Genomic DNA, 24,228 nt, shown 5'->3' with positions numbered 1-24,228 from the left:
TTTCCAGGGCCAAATCCAAAGGAGGACAGGCCTCTGCCCAGGAAGCAATTAACAGTGAGCCAGTGGCTGTTGAATCTTTGCAGCAGTAGAAAAAGAAGGCAGGACAACTTGCTGCAGGGATGCAAATAGAGTTTGTCAGAAGAGTGGGGAAGGTCTGAATTGGAACTGCAAAACCACACCACACCAGAGAAGATGCTGGAGAGGAAGGAGAAGATAGTGGACAACTATCTGCAGCATGGCTGGACTATGAGGGAACAAGAGCAGGACGTGAAGGAAAGAAACTGCAGCTATTAAGGGACATGTTTGAGAGACTCTGTAATATCTGCCTGCATACTTCAAGACACACCCGCTTAACCATAGTGACCAAAATCAGGACTCCAATCACATCAGTGCCATGTTATCACGTTACACAGATTATGCATATTATGCACACTACCATGTTAAGTGGTGGGGGCTCAGGCAGTCCATGCTCAGGCAGTGCATGCATAAAAAGTGCATTGGTCAGCCTTACCTCACTCCACCTCCATGTCAGCACATGGGAAGGAGATACACGATACACTAACACAAGGAAGTAACTCAAGGGTAGATCACCTAAGTTAATTTTGTAGTGTGAATGCATAGAATCAGAATATCAGGGTTGGAAGGGACCTCAAAGCAGGACCAATTCCCAACTAAAGCATATCGGCTAGGGCTTTGTCAAGCCTGACCTTAAAAATCTTTAAGGAAGGAGATTCCACCACCTCCCTAGGTAACCCATTCCAGTGTTTCACTACCCTCCTAGTGAAAAAGTTTTTCCTAATATCCAACTAAACTTCCCCCACTGCAACTTGAGATCATTACTCCTGGTTCTGTCATCTGCTACCAATGAGAACAGTCTAGATCCATCTTTTTTGGAACTTCCTTTCAGGTAGTTAAAAGCAGCTATTAAATCCCCCCTCATTCTTCTCTTCTGCAAACTAAACAATCTCAGTTCCCTCAGCCTCTCATCGTAAGTCATGTGCTCCAGCCCTCTAATCATTTTTGTTGCCCTCCGCTGGACTCTTTCCAATTTTTCCACATCCTTCTTGTAGTGTGGGGCCCCAACTGGACACAGTACTCCAGATGAGGCCTCACCAGTGTTGAATAGTGGGGAATCATCACGTCCCTCTATCTGCTGGCAATGCCCTTACTTATACAGCCCAAAATGCCATTAGCCTTCTTGGCAACAAGGGCACACTGTTCACTCATATCCAGATTCTCATCCACTATAACCCCTAAGGTCCCTTTTCTGCAGAACTGCTGCCTAGCCTTTCGGTCCCTAGTCTGTAGCAGTGCATGGGATTCTTCTGTCCTAAGTGCAGGACTCTGCACTTGTCCTTGTTGAACCTCATCACATCATAGTTCCTTGACTGTGCCAGGACTTCCAGTTCTCCCTACTTGTTTCTCAGGCTTCTTGCATTTGTGTACAAGCACTTAAGACAACTCGCTGATCTTCCCGCTTTCTCAGTCTGAGACAGGAGTCCTCCCCTCTTGCATTCTCCTGTTCGTGCTTCCTCCCGGTATCCCCCTTCCCCACTTACCTCAGGGCTTTGGTCTCCTTCCCCCAGTAACCTAGTTTAAAGCCCTCCTCACTAGGTTAGCCAGCCTGATTGCGAAGATGCTCTTCCCTCTCCATTAGTGGAGCGCATCTCTGCCTAGCACTCCTCCTTCTTGGAACATGGTCTCATGATCAAAGAATCCAAAACCTTCTCTCTGACACCACCTGCGTAGCCATTCGTTGACTTCCACGATTCGACGATCTCTACCCAGGCTTTTTCCTTGCACAGGGAGGATGGATGAGAACACCACTTGCACCTCAAACTCTTTTATCCTTCTTCCCAGAGCCACGTAGTCTGCAGTGATCTGCTCAAGGTCATTCTTGGCAGTATCATTGGTGCCCACGTGGAGAAGCAGGAAGGGGTAACGATCCAAGGGCTTGATGAGTCTCGGCAGTCTCTCCATCACATTGTGAATCCTAGCTCCTAGCAAATATTAGACCTCTTGGTTTTCCCAGTCAGGGCAGCAGATAGATGACTCAGTCCCCCTGAGGAGGAAGTTCCCGACCACCACCACCCACCTCCTTCTCTTGGGAGAGGCGGTTGTGGAACCCCCATCCCTAGGACAGTGCATCTCATGCCTTACTATCGGTGGAGTCTCCTTCTGCTCCTTTCCCTCAGATGTATCATCTAGTCCACTCTCCACATTAGTACCTGTGGAAAGAACATGGAAACGGTTGCTCACCTATATCTCCATTGCTGGTACATGGACACTCCTCTTTCTTCTTCTGGAGGTCAGAGGAGCGTCTGTGTACCAGCAATGGAGATACAGGTGAGCATAAGATTCTATGATTCATACTCTTGCTATTAATATTAGAAGTAACTTGAAGCAGCTCAGCAAACTCAAAGCAACTCTCACCTGGGTTCTTGTGTGCTTCCTGCACTATTCACCCTTTTTAACCTTATATTTGTAACATCCCACTCAAATTGTGCAGGGTCTAGCCCTGAATAATTCATTTAATCCTGAATATGTGCTGTAAAAGCTGTTACAGGAATTGCTTATTCCACTACTGAAACGTATCCATCTCTGGAGTTTAACTATTCAAAAGTGAAAACGAACACTAACAGCAACTGGGATTTGGCCAATACATAGGAGTATAGGCTAACAGTTGAATTCTTGAAAAATGTGCCAACACAAATCCTTCATGCTCCCTAGGACTTGGGCTTTGGTTTAATCTCAAAGATGGTACATCCAACAGCACAATGTGCCACATTACTGGCCTAGTAATGATTTAGAAGAAGAAAGAATGCTATCTACTGAATCACAAACCTAATGTCTTATAGCAAGTAGGAGTTCTCTGGAGATCTCCCATCCAAGTATCTAGGCAGCCTGACTTTGTGCCCCTGTATAAGCTACTGTACTGGGTTGTGCTCACCACTATGGTGCTTCTTGCGAGTTGCTTCAGGAATTAGCTCTGTCCATCAGCAGGGCACCCTCCTCTAGCGGTGTCTTACTTTCCATCGCTGCTTCTCCACTGTCTCCACTGTCTGGGGGACCCACGTTTCTCCTGGACCGCAGTGTCCTCTTCAGAGCATGACCCTCCAGTTGTGCCCCAACTCCATTGTCTCCCCCTGTCCCCCTTCAGGGGGAACCAGTATTCCTTTGCCTGGCCTTTTGCCCCTGTTCCACCCCCTCACTCAGGGGCAAACTTCAGTCCTTTGGCTGGCCACTTCCCTCGTTGGCCAATGGGGCAAAGGGTGGAGGAGGGAAGGCCCAACTGCTACTCTGGGCCCCGACCCAGGGACCCAATAGCTGGCAGCTGTTCACTGCCTCTCCTTCCCCTCTGCCACCACCTGCTTTCCCTGGGCCACTTCCCCATAGCCCCAGCACCTACTCGGCCCCTGTATCAAGGCCTCAGTCTGAGAGCCAGCCAGGCTGGAGCTCCACTTGTTTCCCTGACCAGCACTGCTCTGTCCCAGGTACTTCTCTCTACAGGTGGCCAGTCATTCTCCCTCAAGCTCCAGGGAGAGACTGAGCTTCTCTCTGCCCTGCAGTCCTTCTTATAGGGTCCAGACTGGCCATGACTGGCTGCTTCTAAGCCATCCCCTTATTGGCTGGGTTCTGCTCAGCCACTCCAAGAGCTGCTATTAACCCTTTGCTAACCAGTGAGGGGCAGCTGCCCTGTCACAGCCATTTAACTTCCTTTAGGCCATCCATTCAGTAATTGTTTCCTGTAACCAAAACACACTTTTTCTTTTTGTCTCTCAGCTCATACTTTTGTAAATGTTTTGGTTTCAGAACAATGCATGCAATATCTCTTTTCTCCTCTTGCTCAAATCTTTAAAATTTGCAAGCTTTAAAAATATTGCTTCTTTAAGTCAGTACATTTCAATTAAAAGAAAAATGTGAAATACCAGCTTTCCAGACATAATTAATCATAATACACAGAAGTATAATTAAGTCTCAATATCTTCCATTGCTAATAATCACCCAGTAGACAACTGAAACCAGTTAATTCCCCCAAAGGCATCACAACCCTCATATTTAATTGGAAATTAAACATTTTCTATAAATGTAAACTGGCCACACTTCTATTCTAATTTAAAGTTCAGATTTACAGAAATTTTTAATGTTAGGAGAAAAATTATCATAAGGAAAAGGCTTTTGCTTAAATGCATAAACTGGACATTACGTTAGCAAGTGTTCATCTTAAATAAACACTTATTCCATCTTAAATTTGGCTTTCTGACACATTTACAATCGCTTATTTTTCTTGAATTAGGATGACAAATTCATAAAGATTCTCCGGGATGAAGGAATGGGGATTAAGATTCTTATAGAAGATATGAAAGGTTGTTAAATGAGGTAGCTTTCATTAGACAGATATCCAAATCACAAACCTCACCAAAAAAACAGGTACTATTTGGTGATCTTGCTGCCATTCTCGCCCATCATACCAGTGATGGATAGGCCATAGATACCACACTACCCTCCAAAAGAAAACTGAAGAATGGGAAGTGTCTTGTACCTGCTCTGTGAATAAATTAAATAGAGGACTGTCAATCCAGCTTTCATCATATACACTAACAAAGAAAACAATACTTTATATGCTGGATTTAAAATATGAAATTTCTCTCTTGAATGCTAATCTGAAAGACACTTAGGGACCTTCTTTACTATTCACTTAATGTTTAGCTATGCAGTTAGTTGCCCAGCATGTATTTTCAAATCAATAAACCTAATATGCAGAGGTATCTTTCCATCCAGACTGACAAAAAGCAACATCATTTTTGGAATCATATGACTGTGAAAGAAAAAGCTGCCCAGGTGGTGAAGGCAGCAACACTTCGTGCTGCCATCTGGGAGGCCCAGGTTAAGAAGCTTAATGTGCTTCATCTTGTAGTGGAGTGAAGCCAGAGTCCCTGTTCTACAACACAATTAGCTAGCTGTTCTGTGAAGCAGTACAGAGGACACCCTTGGGATAACTCACAAACCCTGTCCTTTCAGAAGAAGCTCCTGTGTCATGATGGCATCTATTTGGAAGTTAGAGAGGAAAGAAAGAAAGAAAAGACCAAAGATGGACAAAAATAACAAGCGGTCAAGATCCTAACTCCTAGTTGTGTCAGACATATTTCCCTTTCTGATTCTTAGAAGGCAAAAAAGAAACAGGCAATGCTTAGGTTGCTTGCTTAATTATTATGCATTCTGTTCTCATTCCTTTAGCGTAAACAAACTACACTGATGTCTGCAAGCAGTGACAGCCATTGGTAACCAGTTCTTTTTCAATGACCTTAATTGGTGTTCTGAGACACTGACAATAATGCTAACAAACTAAACTCTGTTTGGATCTCTGGGCAAAAAGTAAACTGAGCAAAGTAAGTGCAGCATCAGGGGAGGGCACACAATTTCAACCATATACTGACCTTTTGGACTCAATATATGTGCTTGCTGATCTGGGCACGGGGAAGATTTCCATATCTGTGCTTCTGCCTCATACAGTCAATGTTCATTCTATACTCTTCTCTGTATCTTGAGATAGTTACTTCTATCCTGTCCATCATGTGCATTGTTCTGCTTGTTGTAAAGTGCTAATGTTTGAAAATACCTGAGTATTCTGGAATCCTCAAACGCAAAGACCTAACTCCCTTTGGGCCACACAAAACCCTGGAGACCTGAAACACCACAAACCTCGGAGTGCCAGCTTCAGAAAGTCAGTGCTAACGATGCCCACCATATAGCAAATATGCATACAGTACACATATCTATAAAGTATGGGGCATTTCCTAATCAAAAAGCAATGAGTGTGTGTGTACACAATACTTGTCCCATTATCTCAGCTTTTACTGTTGTCGTCACGAATTAGACTCCGTTCACAACATTACAGTTTGGTTGCTGAAATCTTTCCTGTTACAGTTATATCATTTTGTGATTTGTTGGCATATCTCTGGATAAAGTGAAAATCTTGTCAGCAACTGCTTGTTTCATTGTGACATCATCTAGGCTATGAATATCTCACTAGAAAATGGAACATGACATGTTCTTCACTACATCATGAGGCCAGTTACATGCCAAAACAAGCTGGAGTCACTTCTCTTTTTTTTAGTCTACTGTTTGCTCCCACACTTGGTCTGAAATAACTGAAAATGATAAATTATTATTGCTTATAATTTGTATTGAATTATACTTGGATTGCATAAGAAAAAATGTTGTCTATAGTTTATGTATCACTAATTACATGCACACACGCGCACATACACACACACTAATGACGTTTCAGAACCCAGCGGTTTCCTAGTACAACTGTATTTTGGCAACCTGGAGTTACATTTCAAAAATGAGACAATTATATAACACAGAAGTGTCTATTAGGCCTGAAAAGGGACAGATATAAAATGATGTATATCATGTCATATATATGACTTTTAGGGGGTCATAACTGAGCCTTTAGAATTACAGGTATTGTCTTCTAGTGGCTTGTTAAATGATTTGCGTAACAGGCTCAGTATTAGTTCAAGCCTACCAGTTTCATATGTTTCAAGCTCTTTTATATTCCCCTTCCCCTCCCTTCTTCCCTCCATGCCTGAGTAAATGCAATATACTATACAGTGATTATATATAAGCCAACTGCAAAAACAAGTGAAATGCAAACAAACTCCTGTTTGACATAGGGAGCATTTATTTTACAATCCATCTCCAACATAATCACCATAGATTCATGAGAAATTCTCACCAGAATCACTGGCAGACGTTCCAAAATACATAATTACTGAAGTTTAATGAGCAATGCCTACATGACTGAATAAGGTTGATTACTGAACTGTGAACTTTCATTGAAGACAGTTAGCAAGCATTCACCAATCTCTCCTCTGATTATGTAACATTTAAAGCCTCTAAACCTAATTACATAAACAATTAATGGTTTTAGAAAGTGTGAAGAAAAATATTAGTACATCTTTTATTAAAAAAGACAAAAATCAACACTAACTCAATTCACATTTAGTCTTTTGCCCTGCTGGCTGATAAATGCATGATGAATAGATTGATACCTCTTTTAAGCAGCCCCCAAGAAGGTTTCTGATTTCTTGCTTTTCAATACAATTGCCTAATTTTTTGAATTATTCACATCCACAGCCATTTGATTCATCATTAGATAGATTAGACTGTAAGCATGAGTTCGGCAGCCCTCAGGAACAAATATTATTCTCTACATAAACAAATAACTGCTTGTATAGCCATAAACTTCAGAAACCTTAATCTATTGTATATTTAATAAACTGCCAGCTGTAAGGTTAAGACAATTTCCCTTATATTAGAAGTATTTTCAACCTTGTGCACCAGTTGTGAATCAGTATTTAGATGAGGGAAAAAGGCTCATCTTAAAAGGCTCATCTAAGTGGAGATAAATGCTGTTTTTTCAATATGTTGACATCATCAATAAGAGACATGAACACCAATCTATTACACTTCAGGACAATCAGTATTATGAAGCATTTCAGTGTTAGACTATGTTACAAATAAACAGTGAAAATTCAGGGAAAGTGCATGCACTCTTTAGACTACATGAACAAACTCTTAATGAAGATGCTTTCTTTCATGATACCTAGACAATCTCATGGGTAGTAATATTTTAGGCTCCTGAGTCAACTTGAAATACTGCCTGTCAAACCTAATTTCAAAGGGAAGAATAGACTATCTGTCCACTTATACACTACCTTATTAACATGTGCTCAACAAGCCGATCTAAAATGAATGCAATCATGACTGGGCCTGTCTGATATAACCTACGAGACATGGTTTATGGTGCTCATCAGGGTCGGAATGTCAGGAAGAATATTAAGTGATAAGAATTAAATAACTATATTCAGATGCAAATATAATATGCCAGGTTTGCTTAAACTTAAATTCAGTCACACTCTATGGCATATTTTATTAGCACTGAATGCCAGCATATTTCTCAGTGGCTGCCAGGAAAAAGCAATATACAAGATTTTGAACCCTATAAAAAAAAATCACAATTCAGAACTTGGCAACACATCATAAAAACATCCAAAATCATGTTCCCATGTGTATATCATGTTTCTGCTTAATATGTACATTTTATTTTCAATTTTAAGCATCCAACATGAAGAAATATTGCTCCAGATTTGTAAAATCTAATTTTAGCATGGATGACTTATTAGATTCCTTATGTGGATTATGTGTGTAAGGTGTTGTTTACAACAGGTACTGGTGTAACTTTTCCAGTGACAAGAGTAATCATCAAGCCAAATTTAAACAGAATATGTAATGGGAAAATATTTAATGCCTGAGCCATTTCAGAATTTTGATGCTTATACAATGAAAAAAAAGGAACATTCAAAATCACTTTGGTCCAAGTGATCAACGTCAGGCTTGAGGGACAACATCTTTTCAAATTCCCATCCATTTTTATTCTGGTTCCAACCACTGTCCTACAACAGAACTGAAGGTAAGTTTCTAGATGTTCCTGTCTTATAACCCAAAGCTGCTGGACAGGGGGACAGTAGAGCTGGGTTCTTCACAGCTATCAAACAGTCCCTTAGTGCAGCAGCCTAGCCAGAAGTCCATCCTTCAAATGCTGTAATAAGTGTACTTTAAATTTCAAAATACATCTTAGTCTAAGTTCAGGGGAATAAAGAGTTGAATTTCTTTACATTTGTGAAATGGCTTTTAAGAACTACAGTAGGAAAAGATTAAACAAGAAAATATGATCTCTGTCAGTCAGTCAGTCAACACAGGTAAAGCATGGCTTGCAACAGACTTTTTCAAAAGTTCTTAAGTGATCCTGTGTTACTTGTAGTTAAAATCTTACAGCCTTGAAATCTATCTGGATTCTAGATGTCAAGGTTTAAAACTGCCATGTAGGAATAGGGTTCTGGTGATAAATAATCATAAGGAAGCTTAACTTCAAAAACTCAGCCCAACAGTTTCCATCTGTATGAACACAATTTAAAGGATAAAGCTGCAAATACTATCCAGGTGATGCACCTGGCTGCTGGAGTCTTTACAAGCTGGGTGATGAATGCAGGCCACAGTAGGTCACCATACAAAACTCATGGAACTCTACCACTTCAGAAATATCTAAGGCAAGCCCACCAGTTTTTCTGTGATATGAAACATTGGGCTTTACCTTTGGGATGACTCAATCTCAAATGATGTTGAAGGCGGCCCCTTTCAACCTCTACATCTCCTTGATGTATCTTAACTTTTCATTCTCTTTACACATAATGTGTCCTAAGCTATTTTAACTTGCATCGTCATTGCAGTTTATGCACTGAATTTGTCCAATCATTCATTTTGATGATACTCTCTTCATAACAATTTCTTTTTTTAGTAGACTTTGAAATGGATGTTTTTCACCATTGCATTTTTTTCAGGTACCATTATGAGTATACTACTTAGTCTAGCAATTAGTCTTGTACTTAGCATATGCTCACTTAGCATAGAAACATTTATTATTTTTACTGCACAACACTATGGATAAAAACTCTGTGAACACACAAGGGTGCCTAAACTTTTCAGCATGTTCCAGGAGCTAGGACACCAGCACCACTGTGAAACAGCTGTGAGATGGAAAAGCATCCTGGGTATTAAGATGCAAATGAGCCTATCAAGCATCTCACATGGCTTCTAGACTTCCCACATCTAACAGTCAACAAATAATAGCAATTTCAACTGCAGGGCTTAATCTAAACCTGTTAAGCAACTAGGCAGAACGGGTAGATGCCTATAGTTAAAGCTGCCCAATACACTACATTATAGTACCCAGTTAACATTGCTCAACTTAAAGTTTTCCCATGCTGGGTGTCTAGCATATGCTGAATTATTTTGCAAAATTTCAACTAAAACAGGTCAGCCATTTCTCAGAAAAAAAATGAACGGTACAATGTTTTGCCCATATTAAAACCATTCATATAAGAAGCTCCAGTTCTCCCATGCTTTGAAGCAGGGACTTTAAATTTGGCATCAGGGTGACATTTGTATCAGGGATGTTCCTTTTTCCATCCCTGTAAAAATCTAACCAAATTTGGCCAAGTTATGAGCCTCTGAAGAATCTTAGTATAGACCTATTAGGAGTTTGGAAGTTGAATTCCCTCAAGGTTTCATATGGGCTGAGCATGCTCTACTACATCACAGCTCTGACATGCTGACAAGACCTTGCATGTGTCATCTGCACAGAGCAACTGGAGATGCTTCATCCAAGGATTAAAGGAACTGCCATTACTCCTTCCTTTTACTAGGGGCCAATGTGGCCCCATGCCCCAGAACTGAAAGCGGGGAGAGTCTCCTGTATTTTTAATACTTCCTCTGTGATTGCCCAGGCAGAGTGGAAGAGAAAGAGGAAACCCCATGACTTGAATGCTGAGGGGTGAGTAATGAGGAACAGGAGTCAAAAAGGGCACAACATGGTGGGGAAAATGGTGGAGAGAATATGAACAGAGTGGAGACAGCCAGGAACTGTGGAGTGGGCAGATGGGTAGGAGCATAGTAAACAGACAGAAGAGATAGGAATGTGGGCAGGGAAAATGGAGATAGGAGCAGAAGTTAGCAGGGAGAAGTTGGGGAGGGAAGAGAGGCAGAGACATCTGTAATGTAACCACTATGACCTACGGACCTCTTGGTGCCAAGGGGATAGAATTTTAAAGGGACCTCCTGGGTCAGATAAAGGCATATTAAGTTTACCAAATGGTGGCATGCAAGAGTTCTATCAAGAGTCAGTAGCCCACTGATCATTATAATTATTTCTAAATGTATGTAAGGATAGTATTTAAGGAGTTATGTATCTAAACTGGAAATTATGTTCTCAAAGCCTTGAAGTTGAAGCACATTACCAAGAAGTGACATGCGTCTTTAAAACAGAAGGCAGACAATGTTTATCTCCCCCTCTGGTCACAAGCGTATGGGGCATTGTATGTCTTACAATGGGTACCTTTTGGTATACTGAGTCAAATGCCAATGAAGAGCTTTTGAAGTCGACAAGGGAGGGAGACCACAAGAAAAAAACTGCAGGAGTGCATTATCTTTACAAGTAAAGACAATGGAACATTGGTGTATATATGGGGGTGCAGAGAGTATTCACAGAGGATACAAGCTGACAATGACAGGGATCACAGCCTGCCTGGCATGAAAACACTGATGAACAGTACTTTATTAGACATGATGGTATTTTGTTAATTAAATCTAGGCTCTAGAATGCATACTATGGTTTTATTTTACATGTAACCATTTCTTTACAATATTTTCTACTTGTTATCACCCATACTTTGTAAATAAAATTGTTTTTACTATAAACTTAGAACTCAGTGTTAGATGTTCAGTGCAGTAGTGATCTGCGATGTAACTGGTAAGCTGGGGTGTACTGCATCTTTTGGGAACAACAGATCTATGAATACTGTAAGTGTCCCAGGGAACAGGGAGTGGATGCTCCAGTGGGCTTCTCAGAGGGCTTGTGGGACGAAGCGTGCCTATTGCTAACCTGCAGAGAAACAGCAGAGCCTACATTGGCTAAGAGGGCAGTGCTTGTGTTGCCCATGGTTGGTGGAGTCAAGGAGTTGACCCACAGCAGGCACAGACCAGGCTTCCTCTTGCTAAGGTCAGGTGATAGCGAGGTGCCTCACAGGAAGAGTTACAATCACTAGAGCACACTCCACTCCACAACATGGAATCCGAATCTGTTCTTCCCAAGTCTCAATATTCCTTTGCTGCCAAGCAAACAACTGTGAAACATGCTAGCAAAGAATGCAACTCCATTCCCTCTCGTAGCAAGTACACATAGAAGATAACCACTTGCTATTGCTATCAGTTACCCCATCAGCTCAAACATAGAGGACCGTGCTGTGGAGCTAATGCTGGCATCAGGGTCATCATTTGCTTTGGGGGCAAGGAGGGCAGGTGCCCTCTGACTTTTCAAAGGTCTATATGTTCCATTATGTCTTCCATTTTTTGCCTCTCCCATCCACTCAAACTTTGCAGGATATAATTATATATAATGTTCTATATGCAGACACAACTTTGCCCACTATAACCCCTGTTTTTTTTCTGAAATGAGGCCCCATCTGGCATTTTCTAACTTTTGAATGCTTAACTTTGCAAACATTGTTCTTTTCACATACTTTGGGTGCAATTTATAAATAGAAAAAAATGAGGTCCAGTGGTTTAGAAATAGGACTGCGAATCAAGGAATTCTGTGTTTTAATCCTGGCTCAGATTCTGATTCCCTTTGTGACCTCAGACATGAGACTTAACTTCTCTGCCTCAACTTTCCTATCTGTAGAGTGTGGATAATAATACTTACATACCTTACCGACCTGTTGTAAGGATAAATTAGTGGACCAAATTCATCCATAGTAGCATCTACCCTCAAATTAAACAACAACTAGTATTATAATTAACACTGCAGTTATTATTATTACTATTATGATGTTTGGCTGCGCTACAAACAGTTAGTTTTGAATATTGTTTGGTTATTTCCTATTGTGAATACATGGTGTGACAAAGTTTCTCCTCTACCTTCGTAGCTCCAGCGCTTATTGGCAGATTTGCTTGCCTCAGAGATCTTCCCCTCTGGTGGAACCCGCAGTCTGGGTCAACTCCTCCTGTGTCTGATCAGGAGTTTGGGAGGTTTGGGGGGAACCCGGGCCCGTCCTCTACTCCAGGTCCCAGCCTAGGGCCCTGTGGATTGCAGCTGTCTATAGTGCCTCCTGTAACAGCTATATGACAGCTACAACTCCCTGGGTTACTTCCCCATGGCGTCCTCCAAACACCTTCTTTATCCTCACCACAGGACCTTCCTCCTGGTGTCTGATAACGCTTGTACTCCTCAGTCCTCCAGCAGCACACCTCTCACTCTCAGCTCCTTGCACCTCTTGCTCCCAGCTCCTCACGCACACACCACAAACTGAAGTGAGCTCCTTTTTAAACCCAGGTGCCCTGATTAGCCTGACTTAATTGATTCTAGCAGCTTCTTGATTGGCTGCAGGTGTTCTAATCAGCCTATCTGCCTTAATTGTTTCCAGAAAGTTCCTGATTGTTCTGGAACCTTCCCTGTTACCTTACCCAGGGAAAGGGGACCTACTTAATCTGGGGCTAATATATCTGCCTTCTATCACTCTCCTGTAGAAATCTGGCCTGACCCTGTCACAATGAGAATTCATCCTTTGATTCATGGCCTTATTTTGCCATTCAATATGAGCTGTTTGGTTCACACACACTAGTGCTGAACTATATGCATAACTAACTGATTTCACATGACACAGAGAGCTGCATACTGCTGGGACTAGGAGAAAGATTGAGCCCATGTCCTGATAGATTCTTTGCAATAAGGTATTTCAAGATGCTCCTCGTGAAATGATTTTACATTCATCATGAAAAGACTAAGCACTCTGTTGCAAGTAACTGCAGCTAGGCTCCTCGTGTTCCTGGTGCAGTTACATTCCTAAATATGAAAGGTAGAGCTAACAGTACATTCAACAATTACAAACTGAAACCAACTAGATACTGAGGATTAAGTGACTAGAGCATAAACTCTATTGTTTCAAAGATAGCAAATCAGCCTTTCAAGTGAAGAGCATGCTCAAGGATTTGAACCATTCTAGATAATGTTGAAACTCAAACAAGATCTTAATATCTAGGCAAGAAAGAAAATATTAAGTAAGATGACATCTGTGAGTTTCAACCATTCAATGGCACCTGGAAAGACTACCATTGACTTCAATGGACTTCAGATCAGTCTCCTTTGCTATACTAGAGTTCTGAGAAGTCCCAGGACCCCCTGCTATGGAAACAGTTATTTATGGAAATGGTGTCACAACAGACCAGAACTGGGGTAAATGAAAAGTGGATAATAATGTGATTAAAACCAAGAAAAATCGTTATAGCTTTGATTTTAAAAAGCACAGCCTCTTTTAAAAAAGCAAGAGAAAAGCAATGAATATGTTTAATATTCAAAGTCTTGGATTCCCAGCAGTGTTAAACAGAATGTATTATCTGGAACCAATACATAAAGGCAGGGTCTTTTTTAAGCTTCTTGTTTGTTGATATTGACTGAGTGGTTATGAAATTGCTATTGCTTTGAATTAAACTGGAAAGCTTATCTCATGTGGATCATTCAGTACAAAAAGAAAAGAAAAACCTGCCTGGGAAATTAAATATCTTCCCAGAATTATTTCCCAGCCTATAAAGGTTACTGGATCAATACAGTTCAATGTATGAGGTCAAATGAGGCTACTATTCCCTTTTAAAAAGCAAATCTTTTGTTTGGACCATCTTAATTTTGAACTGGGTTTTTAACTGATGAGAGGGCATCATCAGCAAGTAAATAAATAAATACATATTTAAAACAACAGTTTGCATTTGCAAGCCTCGTGTTGAGAAGTCCAGACCAAAAAGGGCAACATCCCAAAACACACAATACAGTGTCAAAATCAAGGATCTGGTCCTGTAAAACCATATTCCTACAAGACTCAATATAACTCCCAAGGAAGACACCGAGAATCTCTTCACTGATTTCAGTAAGCTTTACTGTAATACCCTTATTTGTGTTGTACAATACTTCTGAGCCCAGAATGGTCCCACTCATTTCAATGGAGCTAATCTGGAGCAAACCAATACTCAATGTGAGTAAACGTATCAGAATTTGAACCCATCGGAGTAAGATCAGGCTGTTCATAAGAACATAAGAATGGCCCTACTGGGTCAGACCAAAAGTCCATCTAGCCCAGTATCCTGTCTTCTGACAGTGGCCAGTGCCATGTGCCACAGAGGGAATAAACAGAACAGGTAATCATCAAGTGATCCATCTCTTGTAGCTCATTCCCAGCTTCTGGCAAACAGAGGCTAGGGACACCATTCCTGCCCATCCCGGCTAATAGACATTGATGGACCTATCCTCCATGAATTTAGCTAGATCTTTTTTTAACCTTGGTCTTTGCCTTCACAAGATCCTCTGGCAAGGAGTTCCACAGGCTGACCGTGTTGTGTGAAGAAATACTTCCTTTTATTTGTTTTAAACCTGCTGCCTATTACTTTCATTTAGTGACCCCCTAGTTCTTGTGATATGAGAAGTAGTAAACAACACTTCCTTATTCACTTTCTCCACACCAGTCATGAATTTATATACCTCTGTTATATCTCCCCTTAGCATCTCTTTTCCAAGCTGAAAAGACCTAGTCTTATTAACCTCTCCTCATACGGAAGCCGCTCCATACTTCTAATCATTTTCTGAACCTTTTCCAATTCCAACTCCACCAGAGAGGTCCTTTGGGGCCATCTGCCTGTCCCAAGTCAGGATAAAGGAAGAGGATTGGGTGTGGGGCTAGCAACTCCACCTCGTAAAAAATCAACCTGCTACAGAAACGCCAACAATAGAGACAACAGAGACTTTTACCCTGGAAAAAGAACGGTCTTCAACTCGAAGATGCATGACGCTGGGTGGTAAAAGCCGTGAGGAAGCCACTAAGCCGATTACCCTTCTTGCAACCAGGAGGATTACCATAGGCACATGGAACGTGAGGACCATGTACGAGTCAGGAAAGACGGCGCAGCTGGCAGCAGAGATGAGGAGCAACAACCTGACCCTGTTAGGCATTAGCGAGACAAGATGGACGCAAGCAGGACAGAGATGACTGTTGACAGGAGAGCTGTTGCTGTATTCAGGACATGAAGAGAGCAACGCACCCCACACACAGGGAGTAGGCTTCATGTTGTCCAAGCAGGCACAGAGAGCACTGATTGGTTGGGAGGCACATGGTCCCAGGATCATCACAGCATCCTTCAGAACTAAAATGAAGAGGATTAAGATGAATGTTGTTCAGTGCTACGCTCCAACTAATGACAGCGAAGAGGAGGACAAAGATCATTTTTACAATAGACTCCAGAAAATATTAGAGATTCTCCCAGACAAAGACATCATCATCCTTATGGGAGACTTTAATGCCAAAATTGGACCTGACAACACAGGATACGAACAAGTCATGGGGACCCATGCTCTGGGAGAGATGAGTGAGAATAGAGAGAGATTTGTGGATCTGTGTGCACTTAACAACCTGGTCATAGGAGGTAGCATCTTTCCTCACAAGCGGATCCACAAGAGTACCTGGGTATCACCAGCAGGCATGACAGAAAATCAGATCGATCATGTCTGCGTTAGCAAGAAGTTCAGAAGATCCTTGCAGGACGTTAGAGTTAGAAGAGAAGCAGACGCGGCGTCTGACCATCACTTAGTGGTGGCCAGATTGAAGCTGAAGCTGAAAAAGAACTGGATAGACGTGTTAGACAGAAGAGTGAAGTACAATGTCAGCCTTCTGAAGGACCATAAGACCAAGGAAGATTTTGGACTGACGCTGAAGAATAAGTTTTCAGTATTACAGGATCGGTCTGAGGAAGAGGAAGACAGTGTACTAAACAGATGGCAGAAAGTGAGAGAGATAGGTCAGTATGCCAGGAAGTGCTTGGAATTAAGAAACACCAGCAGAAAGAGTGGATCACAGCAGAGACTTTGATCAAGACAGAAGACAGAAAGAAGAAGAAGGCAGCAGTCAATAACAGCAGGACTAGAGCAGCAAAGGCCAAAGCTCAAAAAGAGTATGCTGAAGCCCATAGAGCAGTGAAGAGGAATATCAGGAAGGACAAGAGAGAGTATGTGGATGAACTGGCAGCAGAAGCGGAGCAGGCAGCATACAGTGGTAATATGAAACAGCTGTATGATACTACCAAGCGACTGTCTGGAAAGTTCAGCAAACCAGAACGTCCCGTTAAAGACAAGCAGGGAAAGTCTATAACAGGAATAGAACAACAGATGAACAGATGGACGGAGCACTTTGAGGAACTCCTGAACAGACCAGCACCACCAAATCCACCAGATATCAACCCAGCCAACGAGGACCTCCCAATTAATTGCGATAAACCAACCAGAGATGAGATCAGAAAAGCCATCACCATGATGAAGAATAGGAAGGCGGCTGGACCTAATGACATCTCAGCAGAGGCCCTGAAAGCAGACCTGGATGCTTCAGTGGAAATGCTGTATCCCCTCTTTGAGAAGATATGGGAAGAAGAAGTGATTCCGGTAGACTGGAAAGAGGGATATCTCATCAAAATCCCCAAGAAAGGAGATCTTAGCAACTGTGCCAATTATAGAGGAATCACACTCCTGTTGGTGCCAGGGAAGGTCTTCAACCGAGTCCTCTTAGAGAGAATGAAGGATGCCGTCGATCCACAGCTACGAGATGAACAGGCAGGTTTCCGGCAGAATAGATCATGCACGGACCAGATAGCAATGCTTCACATCATAGTCGAGCATTCTATGGAGTGGAACTCCTAGTTGTACATCAACTTTGTTGATTATGAGAACGCGTTCGATAGTGTGGATCGAGAGACCCTCTGGAAGCTCCTTCGGCACTACGGCATCCCAGCAAAGGTGGTCAACCTGATCAAGAACTCATATGACGGTATACACTGTAGAGTGATCCATGGAGGGCAGCTTACTAACAGCTTCCAGGTGCAAACTGGAGTCAGGCAAGGATGCTTGTTGTCACCACTTCTCTTTCTCCTCGTCATCGATTGGATTATGAAGACATCCACTTATGAGCGTAAGAACGGAATCCAGTGGATGTTGTGGACCCAGCTTGATGATCTGGACTTTGCTGACGACCTTGTGCTTCTTTCGCACAGTAAACAGCAGATGCAAGAGACGACCAACATAGTGGCAGCCACGTCATCACAGGTTGGCCTCAACATTCACGAGGACAAGACCAAGATCCTTCGGATTAACTCCATCAGCAATGACACAGTCACACTGCATGGAAGACCCCTGGAAGAAGTGCAGTCCTTCACCTACCTAGGTAGCATCATCGACCAGCAGGGTGGCACAGATGCAGACATCAAAGTAAGGATTGGTAAGGCAAGAGCAGCCTTCTTACAGCTCAAGAACTTCTGGAGCTCTAGAGAACTGTCTTTGGCAATAAAAATTCGACTGTTCAACTCCAATGTGAAATCAGTCCTATTGTATGGAGCTGAAACCTGGAGGACAACCAAAACAACCATCAGGAAGATCCAGACCTTCATTAATAGCTGCCTCAGAAGGATTCTCCAGATCCACTGGCCAGACACCATCAGTAACATCCACCTCTTGGAGAGGACCTGTCAACTCCCAGCAGAGGAAGAAATCAGAAGGAGAAGGTGGAGTTGGATAGGACATATACTACGTAAGCAGCCAACTAACATCACCAGACAGGCACTGCGGTGGAACCCCCAAGGCAAGCGGAAAAGAGGCCGTCCAAGAAACACTTGGCGACGCGACCTTCAGGCTGATAGCAAAAAAATTGGCTATACCTGGAACCAGCTTGAGCGAATGGTCCAGGATAGAGGACTCTGGAGATCTGTGGTTGGCGGCCCATACCCCGATTGGCGTGACGGGCATGAGTGAGTGAGTGAGTGAGTGTCTCCAGTTCCAATTTTTTTTTTTTTTTGAGATGGGATGACCACATCTGCACACAGTATTTAAGAAGCATGGATTTATATAGAGGCAACATGATATTTTCTGTCCCATTATCTATTCCCTTCTTAATCATTCCCAGCATTCTGTTCACTTTTTTGACTGCTGCTGCACATTGAGTGGATGTTTTCAGAGAACTATCCACAATGACTCCAAGATCTCTTTCTTGAGTGGTAACAGCTAATTTAGACCCCATCATTTTATATGTATAATTGGGATTATGCTTTCCAATGTGCATTACTTTGCATTTATCGACATTAAATTTCATCTGCCATTTTGTTGCCCAATCACCCAGTTTTGAGAGATCTTTTGGTAGCTCTTCACAGTCTGCCTGGGTCTTAACTATCTTTAGTAATTTTGTATCATCTACAAATTTTGTCACCTCACTGTTTACCCTTTTTTCCAGATCATTTATGAATATGTTGAATAGGACTGGTCCCAGTACAGACCCCTGGAGGACACCACTATTTACCTCTCTCCATTCTGAAAACTGACCATTTAAACCTACCGTCTGCTTCCTATCTTTTAACCAGTTACCAATCCATGAGAGCACCTACCCTCTTAACCCATGGCAGCTTACTTTGCGTAAGAGCTTTTGCTGAGGGACCTTGTCAAAGGCTTTCTGAAAATCTAAGTACACTATATCCACTGGATCCCCTTGGTCCACATATTTGTTGGCCCCCTTAAAGAATTATAGTAGATTAGTGAGGGATGATTCCTTTACTAAAACCATGTTGACTCTTCTTCAACAAATTATGTTCATCTATATGTCTGACAATATTGTTCTTTATTATAGTTTCAACCAGTTTTCCCGGTACTGATGTCAGACTTACAGGCCTGTAATTGCTGGGATCACCTCCGGAGTCCTTTTTAAAAATTGGCGTCACATTAGCTATCCTTCTGATTTGGCACAGAAGCTGATTTAAATGATAGGTTACAGACTACAGTTAGTAGTTCTGCAATTTCACATTTGAGTTCCTGGTGACTTATTGCTGTTTAATGGTACCTCAATCAGGGACAGTTCCTCAGATCTGTCACCCAAAAAGAATAGCTCAGGTTTGAGAATCTCCCTCACATCCTCAGCTGTGAAGACCGATGCAAAGAATTCATTTAGTTTCTCTGCAATGGCCTTATCGTCCTTGAGTGCTCCTTTAGCACCTCGATCATCCAGTGACCCCACTTGTTGTTTAACTTCATGCTTCTGATGTACAAAAGACTCTTTTGAGTCTTTGTCTAACTGTTCCTCAAATTCTTTTTTAGCCTTCCTAATTGTCTTTTTACACTTCACTTGCCAGTGTTTATGCTCCTTTCTATTTTCCTCACTAGGATTTAACTTCCACTTTTTAAAGGATGCCTTTTTGCCTCTCACTGCTTCTTTTATAAGCAGCCTTAAGTAATCCTGTTGAACTCAATGGGACTACTCACAGGAGTAAGACACTGCAGGATCACGCTATAAATTATTTCCCTTGCAAGTAGATGCTTTACATCATTTGGATCCAAAGGTTGTTTCTTTTATACAATTCGTAGTTGTTTTGCTCTGGCCCACTTTGAATTCAGCCAATGTAAATCTGTTACACTGATTTCCACTAGCTGATGATACAGATCAGTAAAAGGAGCAGTATATGGCCCCTGGCAGTCCCATGATACATACTTTAAAAAGATACAATGTCATGATTTATACTAATTAATAAACCACCTTTAACAAGCTCACAAATAGTACTGGATTCATTCATGGACGCAATTCTCCAGCCTCTTATTCACACATGGAGTCCTGAAAAATTTAGTAGAACTATTTATGTGTCTGTAAAGGCTGAAGACACAGACTGTGTGGTATAATTTAGAGCTGAACGTAAAAATATTTCCCCAGACTTTCAATTTCTTTCATTGCCAGATTATCTGTCCTATTACATCTTGGTGCTCTATGGACAAGAAAAAAAATAAACTTAAATTATTTTATTACATTCTAAAACCAATGCAAGGACAGCATTCAAAGCTGCAATAGTTAAGAAAGTTTATATAGTCTATCTGTTTAAATGTTTTTCTTCAGACTACATGAATCCCAATGGATGAAACTTTAAAAAAAAGCTAACATTTCATACTGAGAAAGGAAAAGAGGAAAATAATGAACTGGAGGAAGTCTTTTTTCTTACTTATAATAAATCCAGCAGGCTGAGTTCATGTATAATCACAAACCTAAAATATAGAATTTTCTGTATTATTGCATTTTAAAAGTTTTATTTAGGCAGTAGATTAAAGAGTGTGGGGAAAAAACCTGTAGTTTAAGTGTATGTATTAGTCCACCCCAAACTTAAAAAGCACAGCAATCAGAAGCTATGGAGAAAGCCTTGTGCATTCCTTTCCACTTTCATGTTACCTATAATGCTGTCAATAATATAATCCAATATGCCATTAAAGGCTTTCAATTCCACCTCCAATGGATACCAAAAGCCATCCATGCCTCAGCAGAACCACATGCTTTTATAGCAATTACATGAACACACATGCACATTTGCTTGTCACACAATGCAGGCATTTGGGATGTCAGCCTGCCTTAACGCTGTCAAGTCAGTGCAAAAGGGACACAAAGAAAAGTGAGACAATCTTGTGGGGAAAAATTGTCAACAGGGATGATTTTTAAACTTTTATTATTCTTTCTTAGCAATTCATTTTTTCATTAAATCGCCATGAAAAATTCAAATTGTGTTCAAAGTTTGTATTCTACATTTTGGATTTTGCCATTTCCAATAAGGTTTTTACAAAATAAAGGTTTAAAGTGCTTTGTGACAGAGCATGCTTTCTTGCTGCTCTGGCACTCCTGGGGATTAGCCTGCCACATAGTCTGACGATTGCTGAGTCCATCATTCCATTCACTCACTGCATGGGCTCTCTCATGCTCCTGGAGCTTTCCTCTTCATGGTTTAGCCCTCCAACTAAAATACATTGTAGTTCCCCCTTCCTGAGCTATTATCAAACTGTCCCCAGCAGTCCCCAAATAGGCTGCTCCTGGCATGCCACTCCTACAGCGTACTGTAGAGGAACCCAGCAGGTTCCAATCCAGGGACCCTCGATCCAACAGCTCAGGTCTTTATTCTCCCAGTCTTTACTGCTCCTTCCTCGGATTGCTTCCTACATTTCCTGTTACAGGCCTACTCTCCTCCCTTGTATCGGGGAGTGTGACTGCAGGCTCTGTTGCCAGTTCCCTAGCTTTGCAGAAGTCCCACATCTTTCTGCCCAGGTAAACTTCATTCTCAATTAAGCCATATTGTATCCTAGTGTCCTCCCAGGTGCAGCCTATGGCTTATTGGCTTCTCTTTCTTATATTAACTGCTCCAAGCTAGTGTGGGGAGAATGCCCCATAACACTCTTGCTAAAACTGAACTCTGTAACACAACGATAACTAAAGTGCATAATATCCTATTTACAGATGGGCAAACTGTGGTGTAAAGAGATTAAATGATACCAAAGATCACAAAGTGGATCAGTGGCAGAGGCACAAATAAAACCAAGTGACCTGATCCTTCTTTAATTTACACCAGCAAAACCCAGGAATAGTTACAATTAAATCACTAGAGTTACAACACTGTAAAACAAATATGAGAAAAAAAATCTGAATAAAGGAGTCTTGATAGCTCATACCTGCTGAAATCTGTAGAAACACTACCTGTTTCATATCCATTAGTGGTTTTATTATTGCATTTTGGTAACATTTTTCTCCAATTTTTGACTACTCTGCAGTCAATCCATTATTTAACAAGAATTACTGATGAGATACACATCAACCAATTATAATTATCTATTATTGGGCAAGTGAAGTAGGTCCCTATACTCAGCTTGATGGCATTTCTCTGTCTGCCTAATGTGGAAACAAATTCTGACAAATATGATCTCATGTTCCCTCTTTTCCATTCAAGATTTACCTATCCTTTTACTTATACTCTCTTCACCCGATAGTTTCTCATTTGTATTTTCTCTTTGTTCATTTTATTTTCTCTCTCCTCCATCTGTTTCTCTATCATTTCCCATAAGCATGTAGATTTTTTTTCCATATTAAAAATCAGTTCGCACACTCAGATTAAACCTCTTTTAGGTGACATTTCTATCAGCTTATGCATTGCATTTCAATATTATTAAAAACATAGCTATTTTGGAAATTACCAAGAAGGGTATAATTACGGAAAGTACAGTACTTACTGTTTGAATAAACAAGTTGTCCATCCACTTATCTAAAATGTTATTTAGACAATATGAAAAAGAATAGCTTTATTGATGTAAGTTAGAAAAAGTCATTTTCAAGCCCCTATCGTTATCATCCAGTAGTCACCTTGAAAGTATTAAAATTACGATCTCCACATTCTTGCTACCTTGTAAAAGAGACCGCCTACTGCCCACTGTGTTTTTTCACTCTTCCACAGCTGTCTATAAATACAAATGAGATGGCCATTAAGCGGAATTACAACTTTCAGTGGTAGCCATAGCATCTTCCAAGGCATACATCTATCAAGGAATCAGAACTACACTACCAGGCCAGTCCAGATCTTCCCTGATCTTCCAGTAGCATTTGACCCCTCTCCACATTTTAAAATAATAGTATTCGTCTTTGGGACTTGGTTGCACGCTATCATCTTTTGCACAAGCTGCAGCACTGAAAGGTTATGAAACATGATTGGGAAATAAAAGTGCCTGATGGCCCCACTGGAAAAATCATGGACTTGGTGAATTCACTGAGAGAACATATGGGAATATAACAGAAGAGACACCAAATCTCAGCCTTTCCTATGGACAATCATAATAAGGCTGTCCCTGACAACTGGGTACCAGAACTTCTGAAAGCTTTTGAGGTTTCACTGCCCAGGTACCAAGATTAGAATGCACCTGTTTGCTTCAATGTTTAGGACTGTAATTTAACTATGTGAACCTCCATCTATAGAAAGTAGGATGTTTCATCAGTGAATAAGTGACTAAAGTCTAATGCAGAAGGTGTAATCTTGCTAAGAGAATAAGAAAATGCTTTCAATGTTTCTGAGGGATTTTTAAAAACCAGTTTAACTCTTCTCCTAAATTTATACCTCATTGAAAACCTAAAATGAGATATTAATAAAATAGTCAACCTAACAATTAGATACAGTACTCAAAATGCAATAGACAAGTGCAGGCACTTGTCTAAGTTCAGCTCACTCTGCAGGAGTGAAAGCTACAAGGATTATCACTTCTCTCTCATCCCTAAGGGGAATAGCTATAGATTTACCTTGTTTAAGAAGTTAATCAAATCACTTTAAATGCATCTTTGGGCAGAATTTGGTCCTATGAAAAGAATTTGTAGAATAGAACTATGAGCTAGGGAAGGCCAGCATACTGCGTCAAGGGCTCATCTCATAAAACAAGAAAATACAAACCAGTTGACTTCATCTCATTTCATTTCAACCCAAATAAACACTTGATAGTGGCCTTTTCTTTCTGAAAAATGGGTCTGCAAACCCCTTTCATACTGACATATACAAAATCCATATTCAAGCCCTGAGAAGAATTCACAAAGGAACACCAGAAGAGTTCACGCTGATCAAAACAATCTCTGTAATGGAGCAGCATGCCTTCCTCTATAATACAGTCACTTTGATTTCTTTGGTGTGCCTAATGCTACTGTCTGTGCTACACATGCCCAGACCTTGTGCAAGAATCAAGACTGTGGCTTTATTCTTACATGG

The 24,228-nt window shown here is 41.2% G+C and overlaps 1 protein-coding gene across 2 annotated transcripts in view; it reads right to left on the bottom strand.

Annotated features, from left to right (window-relative positions):
* The window catches only part of NELL1 (neural EGFL like 1), a 454,792-nt gene that overhangs the window by 178,723 nt on the left and 251,841 nt on the right, over positions 1-24,228 (bottom strand). The gene's annotated exons all lie outside the window — the stretch shown is intronic.

Source organism: Gopherus evgoodei, chromosome 4 (assembly GCF_007399415.2).
Source record: "Gopherus evgoodei ecotype Sinaloan lineage chromosome 4, rGopEvg1_v1.p, whole genome shotgun sequence".
Lineage (NCBI taxonomy): Eukaryota > Metazoa > Chordata > Testudines > Testudinidae > Gopherus > Gopherus evgoodei.
Note: the sequence above shows the minus strand (reverse complement) of the source record. Positions and strands in the feature narration are given on the sequence as shown.